The sequence below is a fragment of the Loxodonta africana genome, chromosome 4, assembly GCF_030014295.1.
Source record: "Loxodonta africana isolate mLoxAfr1 chromosome 4, mLoxAfr1.hap2, whole genome shotgun sequence".
NCBI lineage: Eukaryota > Metazoa > Chordata > Mammalia > Proboscidea > Elephantidae > Loxodonta > Loxodonta africana.
In genome coordinates, this window is record NC_087345.1 from 121,023,200 (window position 1) to 121,038,519 (window position 15,320).

Consider the following 15,320-nt stretch of genomic DNA (forward strand, 5'->3'; position numbering starts at 1 on the left):
TGGGAGCTCCTAAAAATCAAACACCTATGCTCATCTGAAGACTTCACCGAAAGAGTAAAAAGACCACCTACAGACTGGGAAAGAATTTTCAGCTATGACATCTCCGACCAGCACCTGATCTCTAAAATCTATATGATTCTGTCAAAACTGAACCACAAAAAGACAAACAACCCAATCAAGAAGTGGGCAAAGGATATGAACACACACTTCACTAAAGAAGATATTCAGGCAGCTAACAGATACATGAGAAAATGCTCTCAATCATTAGCCATTAGAGAAATGCAAATAAAAACCATGATGAGATTCCATCTCACTCCAACAAGGCTGGCATTAATCCAAAAAACACAGAATAATAAATGTTGGAGAGGCTGCGGAGAGATTGGAACTCTTATACACTGCTGGTGGGAATGTAAAATGGTACAACCACTTTGGAAATCCATCTGGCGTTATCTTAAGCAGTTAGAAATAGAACTACCATACAACCCAGAAATCCCACTCCTCGGAATATACCCTAGAGAAATAAGAGCCTTCACACAAACAGATATATGCACACCCATGTTTATTGCAGCTCTGTTTACAATAGCAAAAAGCTGGAAGCAACCAAGGTGTCTATCAACAGATGAATGGTTAAATAAATTGTGGTATATTCACACAACGGAATACTACACATCGATAAAGAACAGTGACGAATCTCTGAAACAATTCATAACATGGAGGAACCTGGAAGGCATTATGCTGAGCGAAATCAGTCAGAGGCAAAAGGACAAATATTGTATAAGACCACTATTATAAGATTTTGAGAAATAGTACAAACTGAGAAGAACACATACCTTTGTGGTTACGAGAGTGGGAGGGAAGGAGGGTGGGAGAGGGTTTTTTACTGATTAATTAGTAGATAAGAACTGCTTTAGGTGAAGGGAAGGACAATGCTCAATACATGGAAGGTCAGCTCAACTGGACTGGACTGGACCAAAAGCAAAGAAGTTTCCGGGATAAACTGAATACTTCAAACATCAGCGGAGCAAGGGCGGGGGTTTGGGGAGTATGGCTTAAGGGGACTTCTAAGTCAATTGGCAAAATAATTCTATTATGAAAACATTCTGCATCCCACTTTGAAATGTGGCGTCTGGGGTCTTAAATGCTAACAAGTGGCCATCTAAGATGCATCAATTGGTCTCAACCTACCTGGATCAAAGGAGAATGAAGAACACCAAGGTCACACGATAACTAAGAGCCCAAGAGACAGAAAGGGCCACATGAACTAGAGACTTACATCATCCTGAGACCAGAAGAACTAGATGGTGTCCAGCTACAACCGATGACTGCCCTGGCAGGGAGCACAACAGAGAACCCCTGACGGAGCAGGAGATCAGTGGGATGCAGACCCCGAATTCTGACAAAAAGACCATACTTAATGGTCTGACTGAGACTAAAGGAATCCCGGCAGTCATGGTCCCCAAACCTTCTGTTGGCCCAGGACAGGAACCATTCCCGAAGACAACTCATCAGACATGAAAGGAACTGGACAGTGGGTAGGAGAGAGATGCTGATGAAGAGTGAGCTAATGATATCAGGTGGACACTTGAGACTGTGTTGGCATCTCCTGTCTGGAAGGGGGATGGGAGGATAGAGAGAGTGGGAAGCTGGCAAAATTGTCAGGAAAGGAGAGACTGGAAGGGCTGACTCATTAGGGGGAGAGCAAGTGGGAGAATGGAGTAAGGTGTATATAAACTTATATGTGACAGTCTGACTTGATTTGTAAACGTTCATTTGAAGCTCAATAAAAGTTAATAATAAAAAAAAGTTGAATATTTAAAAATTAAATACTACTGAATATTTTAAATGTTTTAAAAAAATATTTGGTAAAAAAATGGTATCAGGGAAGAAGGGTTGAAAACAGAACACCATGGGATGAGGAAGACTGCACGAAGAGAAAACAGAAGTTTTTATAACTGTTCTGAATATAAAATTTTATACAGAAAAGGACCTTCAGGTTTTTTGTGTTTGTGTTGTTGTTAGGGATAGATCACTTCAGATATACTGCTATTTAAATGTTGTAATTTTTTTTAACTTTCTGTTTTGAAACAGAAGCCCTGGCGGCACAGTGGTTAAGAGTTTGGCTGCTAACCAAAATGTTGGCAGTTCAAATCCACCAGGTGCTCCTTGGAAACCCTGTGGGGCAGTTCTACTCTGCCCCACAGTGTCGCTATGAGTCATAATTGACTTGACAGCAATGGGTTTGGTTTTTGGTTTTATTCTGAAATACTTTCCAACTTACAAGCAAGGTTCTAGTATGTAAAGATGTGCATGATTTCCAGACAGAAAAGGTCAGGGCTTTGGGTGGAGATTGCGGCTTCTAATCTGATTCCACCAAGAAGACTGGGTAAAAGTGTCTCTTAAATGGTCAAGGTGCTCAGGTGCTGTTTTCTGTACTGGATGGTAGACTCCCTAAAGGTGGCTAAATTATCCAGTGTGTTGCTTTCCTTGCACTTCTTGCACTGGGTAGGGGCATCATGTGGCTAACTGCACGTATACAGAATATAAATGGAAAGGCATACTGTCCTCAGGTTCACTTCCAGGACAATGACAATGTCTTCTGGAAGAAATTTTCATAGATTCTGCCAGGTTAACACAGGCAATAGAATTATCAAGGGCAGCAGGGTATATCAATGCCCAGCCAAAAGGATGATGTAGTTAAGATAGACGTTTTTATTCACCAGTTCCCAGAAGGGCTGCTCATTCTGGGAAAAAAAAAAAAAAAAAAAAAGGCAGAGTAGGAAAAGATTAAGAAAGCCCCTTAGGATGTATAAGCTTTCCAGAGGACAGGATCTCAATACCTCTACCCTGGAGTGAATGAGCAGAGTGTACTGTGAAGTGAGGGGCTCTATGACAAATGCTTTACACATGAAACTGAGGAGAGGAAGAGATACTAAAGAGGAGTTACAGGAAGGTTTCCTATTTGATACACTGTAAAGTGTCTCTGTTCCTTCAAAGAATGCTAAAATAAAGCCTTGTATTAGTCTCTGAAACTTTTGAAGTTGGACCAATGTTTCTTTGACTATGACTTTGTGCCAAGCTGGGTTTCAAAGACAGAACAAGCAACCCCCTTTTATGTGGACTATACAAAGAGGAGCTCCCCTAAGAATCTGATACGCCTCCCCGAGCTCACAGTAAAATGCCTTCATTTTATTTATCCTTAATCATCTTCCACTACCTTCCAGTACGGGCTCTCTGCTCCGAATATGTTTGTTTCCTGATTATTCTTTTACAAATTCCACTCTCTGGTTGGGAATACTTTCTTCTGGTTTCCTGACAATAAAAATTCATCAAAGAAGCTATAAACATCATGAAAGTAGGTAAAGTTTTCTTCATTTTTGTAATCCCTTATAGTGGCTAGAAAAAGACCTACAGATAGTAGTCATAATACCTATCTAAATTCAACCCAAACCTTTCTTCCTCTTAAGGTCTGTCCTTTGCAATGAAAAGCCACCATGTTTTATTTCACTCTGAGTCTCCAGAGAGCTTGAGTTTGTGTGATTATTTTTCTGCCCGTATAAATTTATTGATGAATGGACCTGGGGCCTTAAAAGCTTGGGAGCAACCATCTAAGATACATCTATTGGTCTCATCCCACCCAGAGCAAAAGTGAATGAAGAATACCAAAGACACAAGGAAAATGCTGGCCCAAAGGACTAAAGGACCACATGAACCAGAGACTCCTCCAGCCTGAGACCGGAAGAACCAGAGGGTGGCCGGCTACCACTAATGACCACCCTGACACAGAACACAATAGAGAGTTCTGGACAGAACAGGAGAAAAATGTAGAAAAGAATTCAAATTCATGTAAAAGACCAGGCTTAATTGGTTGACAGAGACTGGAGAAAACTCTGAAACTATGGCCTCCCAACGCTTTGCTAACCGAGACCTGAATCCATTACCAAAGCCCATGTTTCAGGCAAAGATTAGACAAGCCTATAAAACAAAAAATTTATACATGTGAGGAACACGCTTCTTAGTTCAATGAAATATATGAGACCAAATGGGCAGCTCCTGTCCAAAAGCAGGACGAGAAGGCAGGAAGAGACAGGAACTAAAAGAATGGACACAGGGAACCCAGGATGGAATGGGGGAACATGCTGTCACATTGTGAGGTTTGAAATCAATGTCACAAAAAATATATGTATACATACATATTTGAATGAGAAATTAACTTGAGCTGTAAACTTTCACCTAAAGCACAATAAAAAAAAATATAAGAATTAAAAATATACATATATTGATAACTAGATATAAGTTTTCTCCATTTCCTTGTAAAGTAACTAAGCAGGTAAATGTTTAGTACAGCACCTGTCACCTAATAAGTATTTGCTTTTTTAATTGCTGAATAAGCAAAATAGACTCTTAAGAGATATTGTACTTGACTTAAACGAAACACAGGTATAAGTTGTGCTCAAATAGATTATAAAAGAGAAATGTTATGATATCTTGGTATTCAAATGTCACATGCCTAAATGCTGTACTTTCTTTTTCCAGCAACTTCTTTTACTCTTTTAGTTCCTCAACATGACAATATTTCCTCTCCTTATATGTGGATTTCAAAATTGTTGCAACAAATTCTACGAATCATGAAAGTCAGGAGGCATGACCCCATAAATATCACTAAAGGAAACCAGTTGTGAATGTTAGATATCTTTGTATAATACCATGTGAAAAACTAACTCATTTCTCTTCCTAACCTACAACATCCTTATTACTCACTAACTTCTGTTCATTTTTCTTCCGTGATTTGCATCTAATTCATTTTTTATCCATCCTTGGTACCATTATTTTAGTTGATGCCACCTTATAACTGTACTATTGAAATGGTCCCTTCATCAGATTTGATATTTCCAGTCTTGCTTCCCCTATATTCATTTTCCTTTTTGCAACCTGATTTTGCCACCAAAAAGCAAATCTACTCATGTCACTTGTCTGATTATATTGCCCAATGTCTACCCATTCCTATCAGGGAAGGCATTTCCAGGTTTATTATTACAGATTTGACATCAAGTTAAAGATGAAAAAGTTCTGCTTGCTCATTCATCTCATAGGTATTTATTGAATAAATATTATACTTTAGGCACTACCAGGCAAAGCTAAATCCATTTGTACCAGAGTGCTTGAAGTCCAGTTGTGTCAACTGAATTGCACTTACTACCACTTATGAGTTATGTGACCTTGATCAAACTCCATGAGTCTTAGTTTTCTTATAATAGCACTGACTTCATCGTGTAGTCATGAGGATTAAATGAGTGTGCCCATTTTGAGTACTTAGAGCCATTCTGGACAGGTATGAAGTTATTAATACATGTTGCCTATTATTATCATTGTTTAAGAAATAGAACTTTCCAAAATCAATCGCAGAGAAGGAGATATATATTTACATGGTAGAGTGTGATTTAGTACAAAATATGAAGAAAATGTTTAAACTCTATTAAATATTTCCCTTTTATAATCCATAAAACACAATAAAATTAGTAATAATAGAAAATATTTCAAAATCCATATGTATAAACATATTGTTTACATATTACAGTAAAATCTATGAAAGCTGGAACCTGTGTAAGGTGGAAACCTGCCAGAGAAAGCAAACTCTAATATTTCCCAATAAAATGAGCAATAGAAAGGTGGTAAGACGGCACTTTGTCAAAGGAGGAAAATGTGCAAGGCCCAGAAAAACAAGGCAGCCCTGTCAAGTTCCAGCTCTCACAGGTTTCACTGTATATATGTCCCAAGTTAAGAAACAAATATGTATTGAACTTTTTCTTTTCGCCTGTGGAAATAAGGAATAAAATAAAACCAAAAACCTCCTGACCATGAACTCACACATATTGGATCCATGAATGAATTAAAGCTTTTCGTTGACCTTATTAGCTATAATCCATTGCTCAACTGACAGACAAGGCTATCACAAAATCGTACAATCACAATCTCAGGACAGTTGAGGAGTAATCAGAAAAGTATCAGGGAAATCAGGGGCTTAAAAACCAATTCTGTGGTATTCCTGTGATAACGTCTCACCCTACCTCCACTGAGTTTGGTATGAAAAGCAAGTTGATTTCTCTCTGGCTGATGAGACCTTCTCATCATTAACTCTTAAATAAGTTCCACCTCTTCTACCACGCACCACTGCTTTATTTCACCTAGCCATTGTTTCTCTCTAGGATTATTGTAGCAGCTTGAACTGGAGTCTTTGCTTTTAATCTCTTCCCTCCAAATTGAACTCTGCATTGCTGGCAGATGGATTTTTCTATAATGTATTTTGGATTGTGGCACATTCCTACTTAAATACCTTCAGTAGCTTCCCACTGCCTTTGGGATGAAATCCAAAGGCCTTCAAATAAAGCATGATCACTCATAATCTGGCTTTTACTCTCTACCTTCATCTCTCACAACTGCCATTTTGTATTGAAATTCCAAACTTACCAAACTATTCACAGATTTCCAAGCTCCCTGTGATATCTCATGCATTATTCCTCTCCCCTGTTTTGTGTTCCTTTTTGTCTGAGAAGCAAAAACTATTCAAATTTGTAGAATAAACTTTTGCAGCGATCTCGTCTTCTCACTCCAACCCCTGTAAAAGTGACTATGTGTCTCTAGAGTGTGAAAGGAAACTGTTTCTGAATATGTTTTATGTGTTTCTCCCTATCAGTGTAGTGAAATTATCTCTTTACTATCTCTACTGGGGAAAGGAAAGGTGTGTGTGTGTGTGTTTGAAAAGAACATGATCATAAAAGAAGAAAACAGGTAAGATTATATTCCCATGTTACCAACAAAAAATCTTGGGATACATTTCCTCAGCATTAACACTGGGATTAAGATGTGTAAACCTGGGAGTGGTAAAGATTAAATACAGCCATGCATCTTAAGTGCTCAGCACAGTGCCTGGAACATTGTAGGCTCTTGGCAAATAGCATCTTTTTCCCAATCAACCGCTCCCTGCAATGGGGAGTGCTCTAGACTAATTTGAATTAAAGATAATTAAAACATAAAACCATGGTCTAATGAAAATGACCATTGTCATTGTTGCGGCTATGTGCGGTTGAGTCAATTCCAACTCATAGCAACGCTATAGGAGAGTGTAAAACTGCCCATAGGATTTCCTAGGCTGTGTCTTTACAGGAGCAGGTTGCCAGGTGTCTTCTCCAGCAGAGCCACTGATGGGTTTGAGCAGTGACCTTTCTGTTAGCAGCTGAGAGCTTATCCATTGCGCCACCATTCCTAGTAGTAAAACAAAATATATTTGGGGGGCATAATGTGAACATACTCCTGCTATCTTGAAAGAAAATATGGCTTCTTTATTTTGTATACATTTACTATTTGTCCTCAGTAGCCCCTTCCTGTGATTAATTGTTGGTGGTGATTGAGGACAAAAATGGACACTTAAATTCAGCTTCTCTGTTTCTCTCTGCATTTCTTTCTTTCTTTTTATTTTAAATTGTGCTTTATGTGAGTGTTTACAGCTCAAGTTCTCATTCAAAAATTTATACACATATTGTTTCATGACATCAGTTACAATCCCCACAATGTGACAGCATGCTCCCCCTTTCCAGCCCAGGTTCCCTGTGTCCATTAGTTCAGTTCCTCTCCCTTCCTGCCTTCTTGTCCTGCTTTGGACAGTAGCTGCCCACTTTGTCTTCTGTATTTGATTGAACTGAGAAGCACGTTCCTCACGTATATAAGTTTTTTGTCTGGATTAGCAGAGCATCCGAGGGTCATAGTTTCAGGGTTTACTCCAGTCTCTGTCAGACTAGTAAGTCTGGTCTTTTTATGTGAATTTGAATTAGGTTCTACTTTTTCCTTCTGCTCTGTCTAGAACTATCTGTCTTGATCCCTGTCAGGGCAGTTGTTGGTTGTAGCTGGGGTACTGTCTAATTCTTCTGGTCTCAGACTGGTGGATCTCTGGTTCATGTGGTCTTTTAGTCCTTTGGGCTAATAGTTTCTTTGTGTCTTTGGTTTTCTTCACTCTCCTTTGCTCCAGGTGGGATAGAACCAATAGATGTATCTTAGATGACCACTCACAAGTTTTTAAGACCCCAGGTGCTACTCACCAAAGTGGGACATAGAACATTTTCTTTATGAACTATATTACGCTAATTGATTTATGTGTCCCCTGAGACTATGGTCCCCAGACCCCAGCCCCAGCTACTTGGTTCCTCAAAGTGTTTGGATGTGTCTAGGAAACTTCTATGCTTTTGCTTTGGTCCTATTGTGCTGACTTATCCTATATTGTATGTTGTCCTTTCTTTCACTGAAGTTGACGATTGTCTACCAACTAGGTAGTGATAACTCCTCTGCCTCCCTCCCACCCTTGTAACCATCAAATAATTCTTTTTTCTGTGTGAACCTTTCCTTGAGTTCTTATAATAATGGTCTCATACAATATTTTTCCTTTTTCGACTGACTTGTTTCACACAGCATAGTGCCCTCCACATTCACCCATGTCGTGAGATGTTTCATGGATTCATCATGGTTCTTTATTGTTGCATAGTATTCCATTATGTGTATGTACCATAATTTGTTTATCTATTCATCTGTTGGTGGGCATTTACGTTGTTTCCTTTTTTTTTTTTGCTATTGTGAATAGTGCTACAATGGACATGGGTGTGCATATGTTCCTTTTTCTTCTAGTTTAAATTGTTTTACATAAATGCTTCCAAAGAAGTATCCAGATATGTTGGGGCATATCTGGCCCCATGGTAAAGGGGAAGGGAATCTCAAGTCCCCGTGTTATCCCTGTTCTATTTTCTGGACTTTTCTTTCTCCATGATAGAGGGTCATCTTTGGTCTGATCCCTGGGACCATTGCGTTGCTATCTTCTGAAATGAAACTGGTGAATAAGCAGTTGTTCTCTTGAACAGTACAGTGGCGTTTCTTTACTTTATTAGCCTTGCCTTGACTTTTATAGAAGTTTCAAGCCTTTCTGAGTTTCAGTAACTGCTTTCTTCTGGCCCATATATGGCTGGTCATATATGGCTCTTGTGCCATGGACCTTTTGTCCTGTGCTAGAGTGGGCCCATGTCAGGTATGATAACTGTCAACTCAGCTACTTTAAGTGTCCCCTGCAGTACAAAGAGTGGACTTCCACCTCACATGGGATTCTTTTCCATTCATCATGTGAGCCAAAGGAGAGCTAGAGGGCTGGTTCTCTGTGACATGCCATGCTGCTCTTACTTTTTACTCTAATGCAGCTGCCCCCATCTATCATGGAGCCACCCTACATATCAGTCTCCCTTCAGCATCCTAAATGAAAACCAGTTGTCATCGAGTAGATTCTGACTCATGACAATGCCATGTGTATCATGCTAGAACTATTCTGCATAGAGTTTGCAGTGGCTGATTTTTTTTTTTTTAAGTAGATTAATACACTTGTCTTCTGAGGCATCTCTGAGTAAACTGGAATTTCCAGCCTTTCAGTTAGTAGCTGAGCATGTTAACTGTTTGGACCACCCTGGGACTCCATTCGCAATGAGAATCTCAACAAACACCTCCTCTGCTTTTGGCCCTCCGCCTATCAAACTATGTGCGTGCTCACATGTACATACATCCCTCACAAGAATTTTGGACCAGTGTAGGGAAGTGAGAACAAGTATTTACTGGGTAGAATTGGGTAAGATTATATCTTTTTTTTTTTTTTTAATTGGAAGGTGGAAGAGTGCTAGGCTTAGCTTTAATGAAGGACAAGACGTAGGATGAGTTGACTTACTGATAAAAGTATACACATTGGGTAACGTTTCAAAAATATCCTCCCCAGGGCATATATGTGCAAGTAGTGGAGCAGAGTTCAATTTATATAAAGGTGACTATGTGAAAAATGAGAGGCTTTGAGTGTTAGCTGCATATCAGAAAAATAGCACCATTGTCAGTTTAGTTAATAACCATCCATCCTAGCTCAAGCTGCAAATACTGGACATTTAAAAACAAACCAATCAACCAAGAAGCAAACACAAGTACAAATACAGGCACCTGGAGACTGAGTATTGTTTCCAGTAGTTTACGGAATCATTTTTTTAGTTGTTCTGCCAGGGAGTAAAGAGATAGAACCGTATGAAGAATGAGCCCTTGCATTATTTTATGAGCTACCTCTATTATGTACAGTACACAGCTACTAAAGGTCACAGAACTAATTAGTGGCAGGTTTTTGACAAGAATCCAATGCTACTGACTCCCTATCCAAGATTTTTTGCTAGGTAAATTTGTGACTCCCTTCTTTTTATTTTTTCAAATTTACTAAGTACAAGTTTAGAATTTTTCTTTTTGTTCCGTTCATTTAGTATCAAAGTGTTTGACAATCTAGAGCATATTACCTACTTAACATCCTAATTCCTATTAGATAAAGCCCCTACAGTGATTTTCTGGAGGACTTTATTTTTGTCTCCTCATTCCATTATAGTAAGTATAACAAAACAGTGATTTACATAAGTTTGCTTTATTAAAAAACTATTTAACATAAAGAATTTAACAACTATCTACATCCTACAAACTCAGTTACCATGACACATAATTCTTAATAAATATATAACAAGATAATATATGCTTTCTTTGGATTTAATCTTTGGTATGAAGAACCTCATTTAAAATATATGTTTAGTACTAAAATTATAGAGTGTCATAACATATATAGGAAATTTATTCTGGAAAGGAAAAATCATAGGTTATTTGTACATATCCTTAAGGACTTTCTGCTGCCTATTGGTATTATAAGGTAAAAAGCCATATTTATGTTACCCATATACATGATCTTATGTTTCAAGAGAAGAGAGATGAAAAGAAAGAAAATGAAAAACTGTCTCATGTTGTTGAATTAAATTAGAATATAATTATTACTTCATGTCTTCACAAAAGACATTTTGTAACATTTAAGATTTCTGCTAATTGCACAAGGTACATTATCATGCAAAAGAACGCTAGTGAAGGTTGAAAAGGACAAACCAACTATTCTCGTACATCACCATAATTATGCAGCCCCATGTTCGAACAATTACATTTATGTAGACCCACTGTTAAAATCAATGTTACTTGTACAGCTAGTCCTTAATCAATGAAATCAGTCAATTTACCATGGTCACATCCTTCTTCTTAATTAAGACAGTGATATCTCTGGAGCGCAGGGTCTCAAAGAGATAAATAAGTACAGAGGTTGGAAATGTCAAAGAGGTGACTCCCTGATTTTACTCCTGACGAACTTGGGAGGAAATAAGACAGTTCCTTCAGTTCAGGGAAGTGGCACAATCTTCTGAAGAGATGGCTTAGCATTCATTAGGAAAAGAGCAGGTAGTAGGGTCTGACAGAAATAGCACTAATGAGCAAAGAGGGCTTTCAAAATGCATATCCTTCATAGTCATATTCTGAATTATGAAGGTTGTGCCACCTAAGCCAATTTTAATTAGAGTGAGCATGGACCTCTTTGGACAGTTAGGCTTGCTTTCCAAAATCCATTTCAATATGGTGTCATTTTGTTGTCATAATCAAAATGGCAAAGTGATGGAATAACCTATTTAAAATGTCTGTGGTGTTAAAGCAGATATGGCAAACATCCTCTAATGACACATGTAATAAGGGTATTACCTGAGGACATTGACAGTATGCTCCCTGTTGTCATTGGAGCAGGAATAATGATAGAGGTGACAACAGAGGTCTTCAAAGATCCAGTTTCGCCTCTCTATCCTACCAATGGTCTGTAAAAGTCCATTTATCAGAAAAGAAAAAATAGAAGAAAAAAATAAAACATCTCTATTAAAAATATCAAGTGTAGATATATTATGCTGCTTTTTCTTTTATTTTACAAAGCATGCTACTTTTGCACTTTGAAGCCAGTAAAAGTCATTTTTTTTTTTAATCTGAAGAAAAGCCACAATAAGTAAAAGAAAAACAATAAATACATAGCATTGATATATTTCTTTTAAAAATGAGTACACTAATTTTTCTAATAAACTCAGCCTAGAATTGTCCTTTTAAATGAGAAAATCGAATCATGGTATTAAAAAAAAATTAAAATAGAAGCAAATTTATATTCCAGGTACTGTTTAATATATGAATTAATATATGAACACAAAGAAGTGATAACATGCCTTATGTGTCTCTGGTAGCAAACAACACATTGTAGTCATATGTAAGACAATGAACAATAATGCTACAATTTTAGAACAAGTATCTTCTACTGGGGGCCCTGGTGGTGCACTGGTTAACAGTTTGGCTGCTAACCAAAAGGTCAGCAGTTCAAATCCACCAGCCACTCCTTGGAAACCCTACAAGGCAGTTTTTCTCTGTCTTATAGGGTAACTATGAGTTGGAATAAACTCAATGGTAATGGGTTTGGTTTGGTTTATCCCCTACTATACTTATTTGCCTAAATTAACTGAATGTATGCTGAAAAATCATGGGCTTGGTTTTTATCAATAAATATTATTATTATAAGTTTTATCTTTCTCCCGTACATTTCATAGCTGAATAAATATATACATATTTTTTTGACAGTGAACAACTTATCAGGTTTACTCCAAATCAGTAAGGAGGATGGTATCAAAACTTAAGCCAAATAAATTTCTTGACTCATGGGTAATGTCAGAGACAATTTGCCTAATTTTGTGCTTTGAAATAGCCAAGTATTTATTTTCAAGTTCGTTCTTATGAGGGCTCTGAGGGTAAAGAACAGCTTGACTCTTGTGTAACTATAAGGAGTAGGAGAAAGGGAAAGTCATGTCCTGTGAGGCTGGGTGGAAGCAAATTAGGAAAGAGAGGAAAGAGTGGCTAAACCATGGAAAGACACTGCCTGGGCTGTGAAGAAACAGTAGATCATTGGGTCAACTGCTCTAACTCAGCCCCAGGAAATAGAACAGTACCATAAACTTTGTCTTTGAGAAGGAACCGTTAGAGCCAGAAATGAATATGCAAATACTTGTTAGGCAAGTGAAATATATCTTCATATTTACACATGTATATGGTTTATTAAATGCTTACTCTATACACCCTATATAATACTCTATGCTGAGCTCTGAATACTTTACCTCATTTAATTCTTACAAAAACCTAGAAATAAGATATCACTGTCTTCATTTTGGAGTCCCTGGGTGGTGCGAATGGTTAACATGATCAGCAGCTAACCAAAAGTTTGGAGGTTTGAGTTCACCCAGGGGTACTTCAGAAGAAAGGCCCGGCAATCTTCCAAAAAGTCAGCATTGAAACCCTCATGGAGTGCAGTTTTACTCTGACACACATGGGGTCACCATGAGTTAGAGTGGACTTGATGGCAACTGGTATCTTCATTTTAGGACTCAAATACGGCTCAGAGAAATTAAATAACTTGCCCAAGATCAGACAGCTATTACATGGGAAAATCAGACTGTTAATCTAGGTCTCCCTGATTCCAAAGACTGAAACAGAGAGCTAAGCCTCCCGTAAGAAAACAAAAATCTCTATTTTCTTGGAGAAAAAATTACATGCCTATGTACACGTCTGGCTTTGCCACGGCATGCTCCTTGAAAGCATGGTTGCCTTTTGTTTGTTTGTTAGCCTTACCCTTAATCAATGTGACTTTTCCATCACCATTAATATCATTAATACCCTCCATCCCTCTCCCTCCTGCCTCTGGTAACTACTAATAAACTTTGGTCTCATTTGGCTTCTCTTGTCTTTTTATATAAGTGAGGTCATACAATATTTGTCGTTTTGTGATTGCCTTATTTCATTCACACGTCTTCAAACTCCATCCTTATTATAGCAAGTACCAAGACTTTGTTTCTTCTACTGGCTGAGTAGTATTCCATTGTATGTATGTACCACATTTTGTTTATCCATTCCTCTGCTGATCGGCATTTAGGTTGTTTCCACCTTTTGGCTATTGTGAATAGTGCTGCAATGAACATTGGTGTACGATGTATTCATTTTTGAAATGTTTGTAAATGGTTGCTCTTAAAAAGAAAAAGTGTACTCATATTAATCCCCTCTTGTCTAAAGACTTTTTTCTTTTTAATTTTATGCTGTAACAAAAAGAAAATGCCTGTAAGAATAAGAAAGTTTTAATAAGCTTTTCACACATATGTCATTGGTTGTAAGCCAAGCTAACTTTGATCAAAAGTTATTTCTTAGACCATCTAAATTCTAATTGCAATTGAAATGTTTGGCATTAAATGCCTGGGAATAGATTTACTTAGAGGTATCATTTTGCTAGTATCAGAAACACTTCATAGGGAAGAAACACAACCAATCTGAAGATCATCTTCCGTCCATAAGAATATTAATAGATATGCAAACTCAACAGATCTTACACATACGTATCTAAGTAGTAAGAGGGTGGTTGAGATAATTATTTACTTAGCAGGAAACTCAGAGGCCAAAGACAATTCTGATAGAAGCTGCCAGGGAAGAAGAAAGGAAGGAAGAATTAGAGTGTATCCAATAGAATACATTTGAATGGATGGAAGAAAAACCAGCAAGAAAGGAAAAGAGATGGAAGTTTCAGCAATTTGAGATTCAGTGATTACATCTTGAGTAAGTTGTTAAAATAAACATAAGGGTTTATGCAATTATACTCCAGTTATACTTTTCTTTCATTTATAATTTTCATCATAAAGGTAAGGAATCAATGGTAAAGTAAGTTATCTTACATTTAAATCTCTTTAAAAATCTCATGGACTCAATAAAAAGAAACAAACTTTGCTGTCCATTGACATGAATGTCAACTTGGAACCGACTAAATGGATAGAGCTAGTTCTGAGGACTTTTCTGTGGAGTGAAAAAAAAAAAAAGATTTATTTTGGGAATGTACCAATAGGTTAAGTCTTGATTGTGAAAATAGAGACAAGCAAAAGAGAAGAGCTTATATGCTAATTGAAGTCCCTGGCTAGTATAAACAAACGGTTAACACAATCAGCTGCTAAGAGGTTTCAGTCAACCCAGAGGTGCTTCAGAAAAATGGCCTGGTGAACTACTTCTTAAAAATCAGCCATTGAAAACCATATGGATCACATTTCTAGTCTGACACACTTGGGGTCACCATGAGTCAGAACTGATTTGAAGGCAGCCTTTTTTTTTTTTTTTTTAATACACTAATAAGAATGTCAAAGCTAGACATTGATGAATAATCCATCTCGACCCACCTTCACCACCTAGGAACAGAGGTAGACCAAGGTTATTTGTTGGTTTGAAGACAATCCTAAGATTCTAAGTGTCTGTGAGAGGAAGCACAAGAATGAGTTATTTTATTGTACAAGGAAAGGCATATTTTAATTATCAGTGTGGTACATTTTTGTAAGTAATAATTTCATATTTAAATAATTATC